The sequence below is a fragment of the Desmodus rotundus genome, chromosome 5, assembly GCF_022682495.2.
Source record: "Desmodus rotundus isolate HL8 chromosome 5, HLdesRot8A.1, whole genome shotgun sequence".
Lineage (NCBI taxonomy): Eukaryota > Metazoa > Chordata > Mammalia > Chiroptera > Phyllostomidae > Desmodus > Desmodus rotundus.
The window spans coordinates 71,150,859-71,163,791 of record NC_071391.1 but is presented as its reverse complement, the minus strand read 5'-3'; the positions used below and the strand labels follow the sequence as shown (position 1 = coordinate 71,163,791).

The 12,933-nt window shown below is 50.7% G+C and overlaps 1 pseudogene; it reads left to right on the top strand.

The window, feature by feature from the left end:
• The first annotated feature begins 211 nt into the window (after nucleotides 1–211).
• On the top strand, nucleotides 212–464 carry LOC128781146 (U2 spliceosomal RNA; annotated as a pseudogene).
• Nucleotides 465–12,933: the final 12,469 nt, after the last annotated feature.

The window sequence follows — 12,933 nt, the reverse complement described above, 5'->3', positions numbered from 1 at the left end:
AGGTCCCGCAGCTCCTGTCTGAAGCGGGAGCACTGTCTTCCACCCAGAAGAGATGCTCATTAAAATCTGAGCTAAATGTGAATTATCCCAAACTGCTTGTTGCATGTTCAATGACTGTTCAGAGGGAAACTAAAATCTTATTTACAAATAAGCAAGTACTGCACGTTTGTTCTTTAAAAAACATGATATAGACGTACATCAAACAGAAGCCATCGCCTCGCAGCCTTTTGGCTAAGATCAAGTGTAGTGTCTGTTCCTATGACTTCAATAAAATAGCAGCCACTCCCTCCTCTAAATCCCTATTATTAGCCATTGCTAATATTCCCTATATGTAACCAAATAGGTATATAAATATGTATGAATGAATATTAATTTTAAAAATAAGATCATGCTATTTCATACAACTTACTTTTGCCAGTCAACAAGAGATCCTGGGGAGATTTCTCTCCCAGCGTCTCTCTCTTACTATCCTTCCGTAAGTGTTCCTTTGCCTGGAAGAGGGGACTTTATTGACACCCAGAGTGTGGTCCTTTGCTGCCACCCAGCTTCCCCACAGCTCTTTCCCAGGAGTTGAGAGCTAAGAGCATGGGGAACCTGGGAGGTGTTCGGTTTTTCTGCTAAGAGGGAGGCTAAATTTTACTGTAGTCAGGCTTGGCCAAGTGCTGTCCCCAAGCCCCTCCAGTGCGTCATACCATTTCCAGTTTGTGCATTTCCTGGTCGTTAATGTCACGATGTCGTGGGGATCCCAGGGACTTGACGGCGCTGGGGCCCAGCTGACGGCTCAGGCCCAGCCTGGCCAGCCCCGTTTCTATCCAGAAAACCTGTCAGCTCTCTGACTGAGGGGCTGACTTTCCATCCAACATCCTAGCGTTTGGCCTAGAGAAGAACACGTTCTCCTGGCCTAACCCTACTTGTGCTGGTCTGACTCTGTCCAGGCTGCTGCGGGCCTCCGTCCGTCCCTGGTCCCCAGCACTTTCATTCTGTCTATCGGGGTTTTACAAATACTTCGTTTTAGGAATAGCCCATAAGCAAAAGCCCAGTTTGCAAATCATCTGGTTCTTACTAAAAATTAATTATGCACCCATCACATTTGAGATGCTGGAGGGAAGCAGAGGGCATAGATTGCTCGGCCGTTCCTGCCCTGAAGGAGGGGCAGGAAGGACTGCGGTGAACTGAACGCCTACTGTGTGCCAGTCATTTTACATCAATCACTGCATTTGGTCCTCATGACAGCAAGTACACAGAGAGATGCAGAGAGATTAAGCAAATGATCCAAGGTCCACATTTATCCAAGGAAGTGCCAGGGTAGCATCTGAGTCTACGTTTAGCTGACTAAACAAGCTTGTCCCTCCATATCACGCAGCCTCCGTGTTTAAGTCTAATTGAAGTCACAAGGTACATACAGGAAACAGTTTGCTCCTTCCTCGTCCTTGTAGGGGCATGTGCTCCAGGCGCTCTTGACAGACCTACTAAAACTCCTCCACCCTGGCAGACCCCAGGCCCGAGCGGGCAGTGTGGACAGCCTGCCCTGGTGAGAACAGACAGGCTCTGCCACAGTTTGCACGTGGCAGCCTCACGGTTGGGACACATTTAGAGAGCTCACACTGAATTTCCCCTCATGCTGTCTCTAAGAGTTCCTCCCCTCTCTGCAGGGGGCAGTCCGCTGTCCTTCTCAGCCTTCCCCGAAGAACCACTGAGACGGCTCCACTCAGGGCCCGTGGGGTTTCCTGCCCTCTCCTCTTGTGGGTCCATTTACCTTCTCAGTGTGACTGTACTGGAAGACGGTAATTGGAGGCAGTAACCGGAAGTGTCTTTATTAAAAAACAACAAGAACAACCAAAAAACAACTTAAATATCACCCTGGCCAGTGTGGCTCATTTGGTTAGAGCATCGTCCCATAGACCAAAAGTTCTCGAGTTCAATTCCTGGTCAGGCACATGCCTACATTGCGGGTTCTGTCCGAGGTCAGGGTGTGTACGGGAGGCCACTGAACCAACCGATGGATGTCTCTCACACATCTCTCTCTCTCTCCCCCCCCCCCGACTCTTCCTCCTCCCTCCCTTCCTCCCTCTGGAATAAAAAATAAAACTTAAATATCAATAATTAAATTTTTTAACTTAAAACTTGGTTTAAATTTTTAGATGTTGTTTCTATAACAGTTTGTATCTTAGTAATTAAAAATCCCCCTTGCATTTTTTCCCTCTGCTACATCATTCACCACTGCGTTCACAAGCCCCAGCCCAGACACACGCACAGCCTGCCGGGCACGCACAGCTGATGCTGCACGTCCGTCTTAAACAGGTGGTAAGAAGCTGCAAACAAAGGCAGCTGCTGCTCAAGCCAGATGTGCCTCTCAGTCAAGCCCATCAGTGTCCTGAAGGGAGAGACGAAAGCTCACTGTGTCAGGGCTTCTGGCAACAAACGAGACACCGCCCCCACAGGTGTTTCCTGTAGGGTAATTCTGGGCCTTCAGTGAGGGGCCGGTAACTGTGAAGTCTCTGCGTAGCAACATCCCCCACCCTGTCAAAATGCCTTTTCCTAAAGGGCCTAAGTGTGTCTTCTATGCTGTGAGCATGGCCTGGAGATGGCTGTCATGACTTTTCTTCACACAGGGGGAGCCACTGGAGCCATGCAGGAGACCCATCACACGGCCCTTCGGGGTTCAGGTGGGCGGGGAGCGGAGGGGAGTAGACTTTACCTCTTCAAGTGGAAATGGCAAGCTTCTGGAAGAGCGTGAGTGACTGGAAATACTGCTGGGGCTGTGACCACTTTGGAAAATAAAATGCCACCCTGGGCTTATGCCAAACCCAGTATTCAAAGTTTCACGTCCATTGTTTCATTTTATTCTGACCTCTACTTCATATAAGGCAGGCATTGTTCTGCCATCTTTTACATACCAGGGAAGTGAGGCCTAGAGACAGCAAGTGGTCCACCTAAAACCAGACTCCAAGCAGAGACAGGGCGGATCTCCGTGGGCAGGCCCATGACCCTCTTTTCCTCTCCCCACTTCCGCTTCAGCCCGGGAAGGAAAGCAGGTAGACAGACGAGTTCAAAGGTCCTTGTTCTGCCCTGGAATGCTGTCACCACTAAAAAGGGCGGGTCAACAGATCTAGCTGACCAATTGAATCTGTGCGGTACCTACGTCCTCGATGCTGTATGGCAAGCATTTCTGTGGTCATTGCAAATACCAAGGGGTCAGCGTTAGCAGTTACTGACCACTCACCTCTGTGCATTATTGAATTTAATATTCACAATAACCCTAAGAGACAGGTGTTGCTGCTGTTGCTCTTGTTAGGCTTGAAAACATTCATTAATATTGCATGCAGAGGACCTCGCCCCCATCCTCCCCCACCATGCATCCTCTCCCCACCCAGCACCTTGACACATGAACAGGTGCACCAACGACCCCCCTCAGGGGCACCACCGGCGTGGAGTAGTCAGGAGGCCTGCCTCCAGAGTCAAACTGACCGAGTTGGAAAGTGGCTCTGCTGTCCACCAGCTGTGTGAGTTTGGGCCAGTTACTTAGCCTTTTAGTGCCCTGGTGTCCTTACCTATCACGTGAGGACACAGCCCCTTTCTCGTCGAGGTCCGCAGCGGGGGTACAAGACCAGCCTGGGCAGCATCCAGTGCAGGCACAGGGAAAGCACTCGATGGACATCAGCTCCTGTTGGGGGCGGAGGCTGGCACCTGTGGCTCCTGGGGATTGACTCGCCGACTGTGAGCTCTTATGGTCGAGGGATTTGCATTGCTTTCTGCAGAGGGCCAGGTGGCAACTTGTTCGTGTTTTGCTTGTTGGGTGGAAGTGGGGTTCACCTGCCCAGCACTGGCAAGGCATAAACCAGCCAATGAAATGGGGAGTGAGTGGGGTGCAAAGCGGGCATTTTGCAGATGCTGTGCAGCTTCATGGATGCTGTAAAGTGTGGAGAGCTGGCCGCACACCCAGGGGTGGGCTGGTGCACTGAGGCAGGGCCCAAACACCTGTGCCCTGGGGAGGGCGCGGGGCTTAGCCACAGACAAGGAGGAAGGAGCCCCTGTAACTGTCAGCGTCGTCCTTAGCCAAAGGAGAGAGGCTTTCAGGAGAAAAGGAGGGAGCTTCAATTGCTGCACAGAAGGAGGCACAACATAGGAGGGTCTGCCTTAGACTTGGAATTGGGCCCACCTTTCCCCAGCCCCACCCAGAGTCTTCTGTGGCACAGAGAAGCGTCCTGGGTGGGGTATCATCCTGCTCCACAGACAGGCTCCTCCTCAGAACTGCAGGCAAGTGACTGCAAGGACCAGCCCACAGCCAGAATGGAGGGAGGGCCAGAGCTCCCCAGGTGGGCTTTGCAGGCTGCATAAAACTCCACAGCTACTTAGGGAAGAATGAAGAGTGAGAGCCAAGAGCCCAGATCTCCAGGGCAACCCTGCTCTCTGGCTGACACACTGTGGGGGACACCCACTGTCCCATCACCTGGAGAACCCAGCACCTCCCTGACACCTGCCCTTTTTGGGGGCTCTAATCACATGGTTCCATAGAAGTGGCCATCATGTCCAGGCCTCACCTCCTGTCTGCCCCCAACAGACCTGGGCTTGTTCCTTCGGGAATGGTCCTCTTGACCTCAGGTGACACAGGTGTCTGTGTGGGATTGTTTAGTCACAAAGTCCTCGGGCATTCTGCATGTCCTCCAGGCTGGAAGACCTGAGGTCTGTCAGGCAGGTGCCCAGAGCTACGGAAGCAGGGCTGAGGCAGAAGGAGCAGAGAGGAGCGATGGGGAGTAGCCTGGCTGAGCTCCTGCCCGTGGTTCTTCATGTCCCTGGCCTGGGGCTCTCCTGTCCTTCTCGTGATTGGCTGATTTGGTTATGTGAGCCAAAACACCTCTCCTCTTGCGGAAACTGAAAATCTGGGTGGTTCTGGTCCCCCATTACTGAGTCCTGAGCTATGCAAACACCAGAGGCTCCTGGCTCAGCCAAGCTTGCCCCCCATGCCCCACAGTAAGGGTCGTTGGGAAAAAATGCCACGGCCCAAGCCCGCGCGGGCTTCCTTCCAAACTCTTCCAAACCAGACTGTCGTGAGTGATCCCGTGGATGCCGCTGTGAGACCTGCTGAGGCAGCCTTCCCATGGTTCTGGCTCCTTCCCTCTTTCTACATTAGCAACTCCACAGGCTTTCTTGTAGCTAAATCTGCTTTTCATTCCTTTTCTTTTTGAAAAGTGAAACTCAGCATTAAAGACTAAAGATATGCCTGAGTGTAAAACACAGCCTTCCGTATGAGAGTGCTGTGACGAGAAATGATCCCTTACTTCCCGCCGTGCATTTCAAGTTCTGAAAATCTCTGTCATTCCCATCCTCACCTCCTTTGAAGGCCACCAGCATCTCCCTCCAGAAGCAGAGTGGGGGCTCTTCGCCTCTCTGACATTTGTCTGCATGCCTGTTTGTTGTCTTTTATCTTTCCCTCCAGGATTCCAGGCAGCTAACAGCAAAGTACACACACAGAAGGGTTAGTAAAACAAAAACAAGAGGCCTTTGATGGTTGTGACTTTAAATTCCCAGTTCTGACTTTCCCTTAATAATGCTGAAGATGGGTGAGGCAGAACAGGCCGCACACTCCACAGCCGATAGTGTGGCAGGCCCTCGCCCACCCTCCCCACTCGCTCTCCAAGCCACCCCACCCTCCTGCAGCACACAGCTGGCGGCACCATGGCCTCCCCATCCAACTCAGCTGCCTGCCTGACTCATAAGGCCCATCCAGGGCCATGCTGATGCCAGAGGGGACAGGTGTGCTGATAAATTTCAGTGTGTGTGTTCTTTCTCTTACCTGGCCCCTAGTGTGTTCGATAGTCAGATGTAGCTTCAAAAACAAAAAATTTCTAAATGAGAAACCCCCATAGTGCCTCCCCTCAACTAGAAGGGTTCTAAAGCCTGGGTCTGAGGTTTCGCCCTACTTCCAAAGCAATGATCTAGCCTGGTCCTGTTTCATGGATGCTGGCTGAAGACATGACACTCCCGATCGGAGACAAAGGACTTTGTTATCCACGGCAGAGAAAGCAGCGTGAGCATCATGTGGGCGTCAGTTTCCCTTGCCCCGAGTCACACGGCGCTGCAGAGGGCCCAGGGTGATGCTGTCCACGCGGTGCGTGTGCAGCAGGGCTGGGGATCACTGAGCGTGAGGAAGCCACTGCTTTTATAGAGAGCGGTAAACAAGTCTGCTCTTTGTCATTGAGACATTACCTCCCCCCTCAAGGGTGCTTACTACAAATACAACCTTGAAAAACAGTCTGGGTAAAGAGCAGTCAGGGCCTTGTATCCCTGGCATTTCTCACAGGAATGTGCAGGGGTGCTCAGTGCCCAGGACAGAGCATCTCCGTCCACATCCTTCCTGTGAAGAATTTGGGCCGGGATGCCTGGATGGGCCTCGGTGAGAATGAGGCTCACTCTCCCCCACGGCCCAGGCTCCTAGGGCTGCAACCAGGACTGCGAAGGGGTTCTCGGCTCCAGGTCTGTGACTTCCGCGTCCCCAGCCTAGCCCCTGGGTCCGCCTGCCTGCCTGCTGACCCGACATCCAACAGCAGTGGTGGTAGGGACACTTGGTGGTACACTGACTGCCTCAGGGCCAAACCCTCTATATGTGCTTTTTGTATAATCTACCACCATTTACAGATGGAGAAACTGAGGCTCAGAGAAGCTACGGAACTTGCTGCCTGTCATCCAACTAGTAAGTGCTGGAGCCCAGATTTGGCCTCTAGTCTGGCTGGCTCCAGAATCTGTTTGTTTGTTTTTTTTAGTTTTGTTTGCTTTTTTATCTGTTGCTTCTGCTCCTTTCCTGGTCAATAGGGAATTAATTTTTTTTCTTTTAACTTTTTGTCTTTTTTTTTTCTTCCAAATTCTTCTTCACTAAAGGGCATCTTCCTTTGACCTCCAGCCTCTATCCGTACCCCAAGTCCTGGCTGGGATTTAGCAGGTTCTCAGATTTTGGAATCAGCCTGAGAAAAGGTGCATAAGGAGGCCCACTGAGCAGGAGCAGCCCTCCGGGCTGAGCCTCGGAGCTTCTGAACTGCCCGTCAGGGTCAGGGCTCCAGTTCCTTGTGAACAGAGCAGTGACTGCCGCCACACCAGGGCTTCTGAGGGTCAAATGGCACTTTTTGCAAAAAGACAACCTCTCTCAAGACATTTGGTCATCAGTTGCCATTTGCTGAAAAAGTGTGACTAGAGATGTACACATCTAGGGAGATGCCTAAGTGTGTGCTGCCTCCTGCAGCTGGATGGTGCGCAACCTGCACAGCCATGCTGTTCACTCTGGTTCAGATGCCGGTTCCGCCATTGCAGAGTCCTCCAGCTGAGTGATCTTGGGCAGGTCTGGGTTCTCTGAGGCTCCGTTTCCAGTAGAATGGAGGCAGTATTGGCCCTCCCGCAACTTGTCCACAGGAGGGAAAGACATTGCTTAACGCCGAGGGAGAGACATTTTCCTCCTAGGATGCGGCGGAAACATTAACACTCAGAGACCAGGGCTGGTCCCCAGGGGGCATGCGGCCCGTCCAGCCTCCCTGTGCAGCCACACGTTGCACAGGGGGAATCCTTTTAAAGTCCTCACACGTCTTTCTTGTCACAGTAAAGGAAGAGTTGGCCTAGGGACTGAGTCTTATCTTCAGTTCCCTCTGCTCTTCCTTTCCAGTGACGTGTTCCTTCCATAAATCCCACCCCACCCCACCTTGCCCCTCTTCCCATTACTCACATATTCTTTCTTCCTCCTGTTCAAGCCCTCTCTCAGAAAATGACTGGCAAGGCTTAGTAAGCCTTTGGAAATTTGCCTCTGAATAACTAGGTCAAAAAAAAAAAACCCATTGAATCTAATCAATGCCTTTTGATCTCAGGGAGATTTTGGAGCCAGTGGCTCTATAGTAAATGAATAAATCACCAAGAAGTTGGCCATCTGTTCCACCTTCAGAAAGCATCTAACTGCAGGAAACTACCCGGTGTCAGAGCTCGCTGCTCTGACAACAGCCCCCTCTAGTGGCCTACCATGGGAATGGCCACCCTGCTCTCTCTTGGATCCCAGCTGGGAAATTCTGTTACACCAATGGTAGTGCTGGAACCTGTCTAACCCTTTATACAGTCATGGCAATGAGGTGAGACATGATTTGGGCCTGGAAGTCACCCTCTGATGTCTGAAGGGCATGAACATCACACTACTCAGATTGTTCAGGAGCTAAGGACACCAGATCCAGCCTGATTGTTAGCTGGAGCACCTCTCTGAGCCACAGTTTCCTTATCTGTAAAATGAAATTAATGGTGCAGGGTACCTCTCTCACAGTATCAAAGAGACAATATGAAACAAGAGAGGTAACAGCTCTTTGAAAACTGCATCCAGAAATAAATGTAGTAATGGTTCTGATAGGCTACCCACTACAGACACCAATAGCCATGGTGACTGTATACATTTAAATCAATTAAAATTAAATAACAAACCCAGTGCCTATACCTCACCAGCCACATTTCACGTGCTCAGTAGTCACGTGTGGCTAGTAGCTGCCATGTGAGAGGGCACAGCTCTAGAACGTATCTGGCATCACAGAAAGTTCTATTGGACAGCCCTGAAATCTAGCAAATTGATTTGATCAATAAGCTTTACATTTCCCAATTCTCCTCTGCTCCTTGAAGAAGAAAGCCCTTGAGTAAGAGCAAGATGCCCGGATCCCAGTCACCGGGTGTTCTTTACCGGCATTAATCACCTACATGATTTAACCCTCTCAGCCCAGGTGTTAGGCATAAGGCCATCTTCCATTTACAGATAAGGGTATGAGGGAAGGCCAGAGAGCTTAGTTCACTTGCCTAAGGACACACAGCCAGGAACTGGCTGACCTAGAATTTGGACGAAGTTTAGTGCCAGAATCTATCCACTTCCCTGCTTGTACGGGGCCAGCTCTCTGCCGCTCTCATCTAGCTACTCGTGCTCCTAGAACATGCACATGATATTGCTGTTTCAGATGACCGAAACTTATTTCTCACATATATTTGGTTTTCATCCACTGTTCCTGGCTCACAGCTTCCAAAACCCTTGGAATTACCTAAGTGGTAAGAGCTGTGGGAGCACCATTTGTTATATTTGGTCTCTTCTCCTCAATTCCTAAAATCAGAACCATAAAGGTGAAATGGGAGTCTTGTTATTCTCAACAAGCCCCTTTCCCACAAGTGGGTTTATGTTAATGCTGTGACTTGGGAAAGCTCCTAAGGATGGGAGCTGGTTGCCAGGGAAGTCAACCATGGATAGGGGAGAGGGGCTGAAGGTTGACGTGGTCACCAACAGCCAATGGTTAATCATGCCCATGTAACGAAGCCTTCATAAAAACCCGAGGAGGAGGTTCTGAGAACTTCCACACTGGGGAACCCGAATGCCTTTATGTGCCAGGCCCCAAGCTCCCTGAAGACAGAAGCTCCTTTGTTCAGGACCTCATCCTACATCTCTGTTCAGCTGGCTGTTAATTCATATGCTTTAACATCCTTTGTAGTAATCAGTAATCTAATGATCAAACAGGTGTCCTGAGCTTTGTGGACTCTTCATAAATAAATCAAACCCCAGGAGGGGTTTGTGGGAACCTCAGACTGACAGCCAGTTGGTCAGAACACAGGTAACAGGCTGGACTTATGACTGGTGCATGAAGTGGGGTGGGGCAGGCTGGGGGAGGGACTGAACCTCAAACTGGATAGCATCTGATAGCACGCTAACTCTGGGTAGACAGTGTCAGAATAGACTTAAATTATAGGACCCCCAGCTCATGTTCCAAGAATTGCTCAGTGGTGGGTAACCCCCCCCACCCACTTCCCAGAACACATCCACACTGGAATTGGTCCTGGAACTTCTGATGCATTTAGATTATTTCAGAAAGTCATAGGAGGTGGCTCCCTGCCCTTTATAACTGGGGCTCTGCTGACACAGCAGAGCACAGGCCCAGTGAAGCGGCCGCCCCATCTCTTCCTCTTGCCCCCAAAACAGCCTCAGTCTGTCATCTGTGGCTCAGAGGATGGGCTATGGGGTCCGAGGGACCTGGATTCAAACCTTGCTTTTGATGTTCATACAAGCTTTGGACAACTTAATCTCTCCACTTTCAGCTTCATGCATCTGTTTGAGGATGCATTTGTCTCCTGCAGCTGCTGATGGCAACCTGTAACCTGATTACTGAGATGACCCCCATCAGGTTCCCAGTACAGGCCTGGTACGTACTGAGAACTCAGTAAATGTCAGGTATGTTCATTACCGTAACAGAGTGAAGTGCTCGGCCTCTCTGAGCACAAACTGCGTCGTGTTCAAGCCTGCTTTGTTCCCGTGGCCGTCTGGTTAGTAGCTTCTGCTTAGCCTTGCATAGAGACATGCTGATCATTACAGAAGTTCTGCTTGCAGGTTGAGTTTTACAAAACTAGCCCCGTACCAGAAAGTGCCTTTCCTTGGGAGATAAGGAAAGTATGTATAGAAATGATTGTCAAAGATTTGCAAAAACCTCATGACTGGACTCACCTCAACTCGAATCAATGGCACAGGAAGATCGAGAACAAAGAAGTTTTACAATCTTCCTCGAACCCCTGCTGGTGCCCAGATGTCTGTGGTCATCCTCACCTCCTGCCCCTCGCCTTTCCCCTTCCCTGGACATTAAAGAAGGCTGGATTCTGTACTTTCCTAAGATGGTTCTTCAGGACACTCACCTGCCATCTTCTTGGCTTGCTGGCTTTTCAAGTAAAGTTGCTTTTCTTTCTCCAACTCCTTGTCATGAGATTTATCAGCTGTCGTGTGGCGAATAATATGGACTTGGTTACATGACTAATTTCACTCTGTAGAGATGTGGCCAATCTGCTCGCAGGGGGAGGCTAGCACAGTAAGGACAGAGGGGGGCACAGGAGGTGGAGATGGAGCTTTCTCCTCTCTGTGCTGACTATCCCACAGCTACTAAGGAAGAGCATGCAGGCAGCTTCTTTCTGGAAGCAGATTTCTTATGGAAAATGGGCCAAATGACCTCAGAGAGGCCCTTGGCTGTTTAAGGAAGGAAGTGCTAGGAGGCTCAGGCCCCGCACACCCCAGGGAACACCCGTTTCCATTCAGATTTTGTGAGCATATAAAAAAACTTCCTTTGAACATATCTGTAGGATAATGTCCCCAAATATCTTGTCCAGGTGACAGAGGTATCTATTAATAGATCCAAAGAATGGCTACACCCACGCATACCTCATCCTAGCATGATCTTCTTGATAATCCACCTATTCTAAAAAGCAGTGCTTTCTCAACTGAAGCCTATATAATTGTATTAACCAATGTCACCCCAATACATTCAGTACAGAAGAAAAAATAATGAAGTCTCTCGTGGCTCTGAAACATTGGTGCTTTCACATCACTAACAAGGGCTTTCTAGGCTAAACCTTGAAAAGTCTCAAAAAAGGGTGGGTGGGGGCACTCTTTAAGTCATTTATAAATACTTTACATGGTGGGATTCTGGTACTGTTTTCCAATCCCTGCTCCCTGGGGCTTCTGTTAATTGAATGCCAGTCACGTGCCAAGAATCGTGCTAGGTCCTGAGTGGGCGCGGGTGAGCCTGCCAGATGGAGCTCGGGTCCAGTGGGGGATCACACTCTCACGTAGACGGTTGCGACGCAGGGACGACCTGAAAGAATGGAAGAGGGCAGTGCTGTCTGATTAACGAGTAGAGCCGTTTACCCAGAGTGGGGGCAGAAGGAGGTGTGGGGCAGCATGGGATTGCAGGCTGGGTTCTCAGAAGAAGACGCAGGTGGAGTTTGGGGTACAAGATGTTTAGTAGGATCGACACCTTGAAAGAAAGGTGGGAGAGGCAGGCGTGGACCTCAGAAGAAATCCTGCTGTAGTGCAGTCCCAACAAGGCCTCAGCCCGCCAGGCGTGGGGCTCCGGAGAGAAGAGGCCTGTCGCAGGCTGACACTGCTGGGCTTTCCCTGCCCCTGCCTTGCCCGTGTGCTGGATGTGGGCTGACACATGTCCTCCCAATGGGGCAGCAAGACCTGCCTTGAAGGAAACATCTCAGTCACCCAGTGTCCTGTCTGCCTCCGAGGGCAGCTTCCTAGAATAGGTAACATCTCAACCGAGGACAAACTGCCAGGGGGAAAGGTGGGGTTGGTGCAGTGGAAACTGGGGGAGGAACCTCAGGTGGAGCTCATGTGAGGGGTGGGGATGCCGCGCACAGAGCTGAGCTTGGGAAAGACAACGGGCCTCGTGAGCCATGTTAACAGGTCTGGACTTCATCCGAAGAGCCTGGAAGATACACTTACGGACGAGTTGTAGAATGTCTGCTGTGGCCTGGAGGTGGGACATAGGCTGGCAGGTGAGGCTAGATGGGGCTCAGAGGGATGGAGACAGGAGGCCCTGCTGGCAAAGCGTAGGTCTCCAGGGAATGCCCCCCATGAAGAGTGCCCCGTGAGGACGGTGCCTCCCCCCGATGTGGAGTGCAGACCATCTGGTGCTCCCTCGAGGGGGGACAGAGGCCCATGTAGCTCAGGAAGCCCTGGCAGCCCCTGCTGTGAGCTCTTGGAAGAAGTCCAGCCACACCACACTGACCAACTCACCACCTGTCTACTACATCCTCGCCCTCACCAACCCCCCTTTCCTCACATGATCTTGAAGCCAAATCCCTAAAGAATAAGAATGTTTTTAAGAAATACAGCCACAATGCTAATATCACCTAAAGAAACCTCATAGTTTCTTGGTGTCAAACGGGTGGTGTTCAGACTCCCACTTGTCTCAGAAATGTAATGAATGTTTACTCTTTCCAGTTGGTCTGAATCAGGACCCAGGCGAACTGCACTCACAATGATTGGCTGAGGCATTATTCTAAGTCTCTTTTCATCTACAGGTTCCCTTCCATCCCTTCTCCCCTTCCACCCACCAACCTCCCCCACTCCTGCAATTTATTTTTTGAAGAAAATGGGCCATTTGTTCCATACCATTT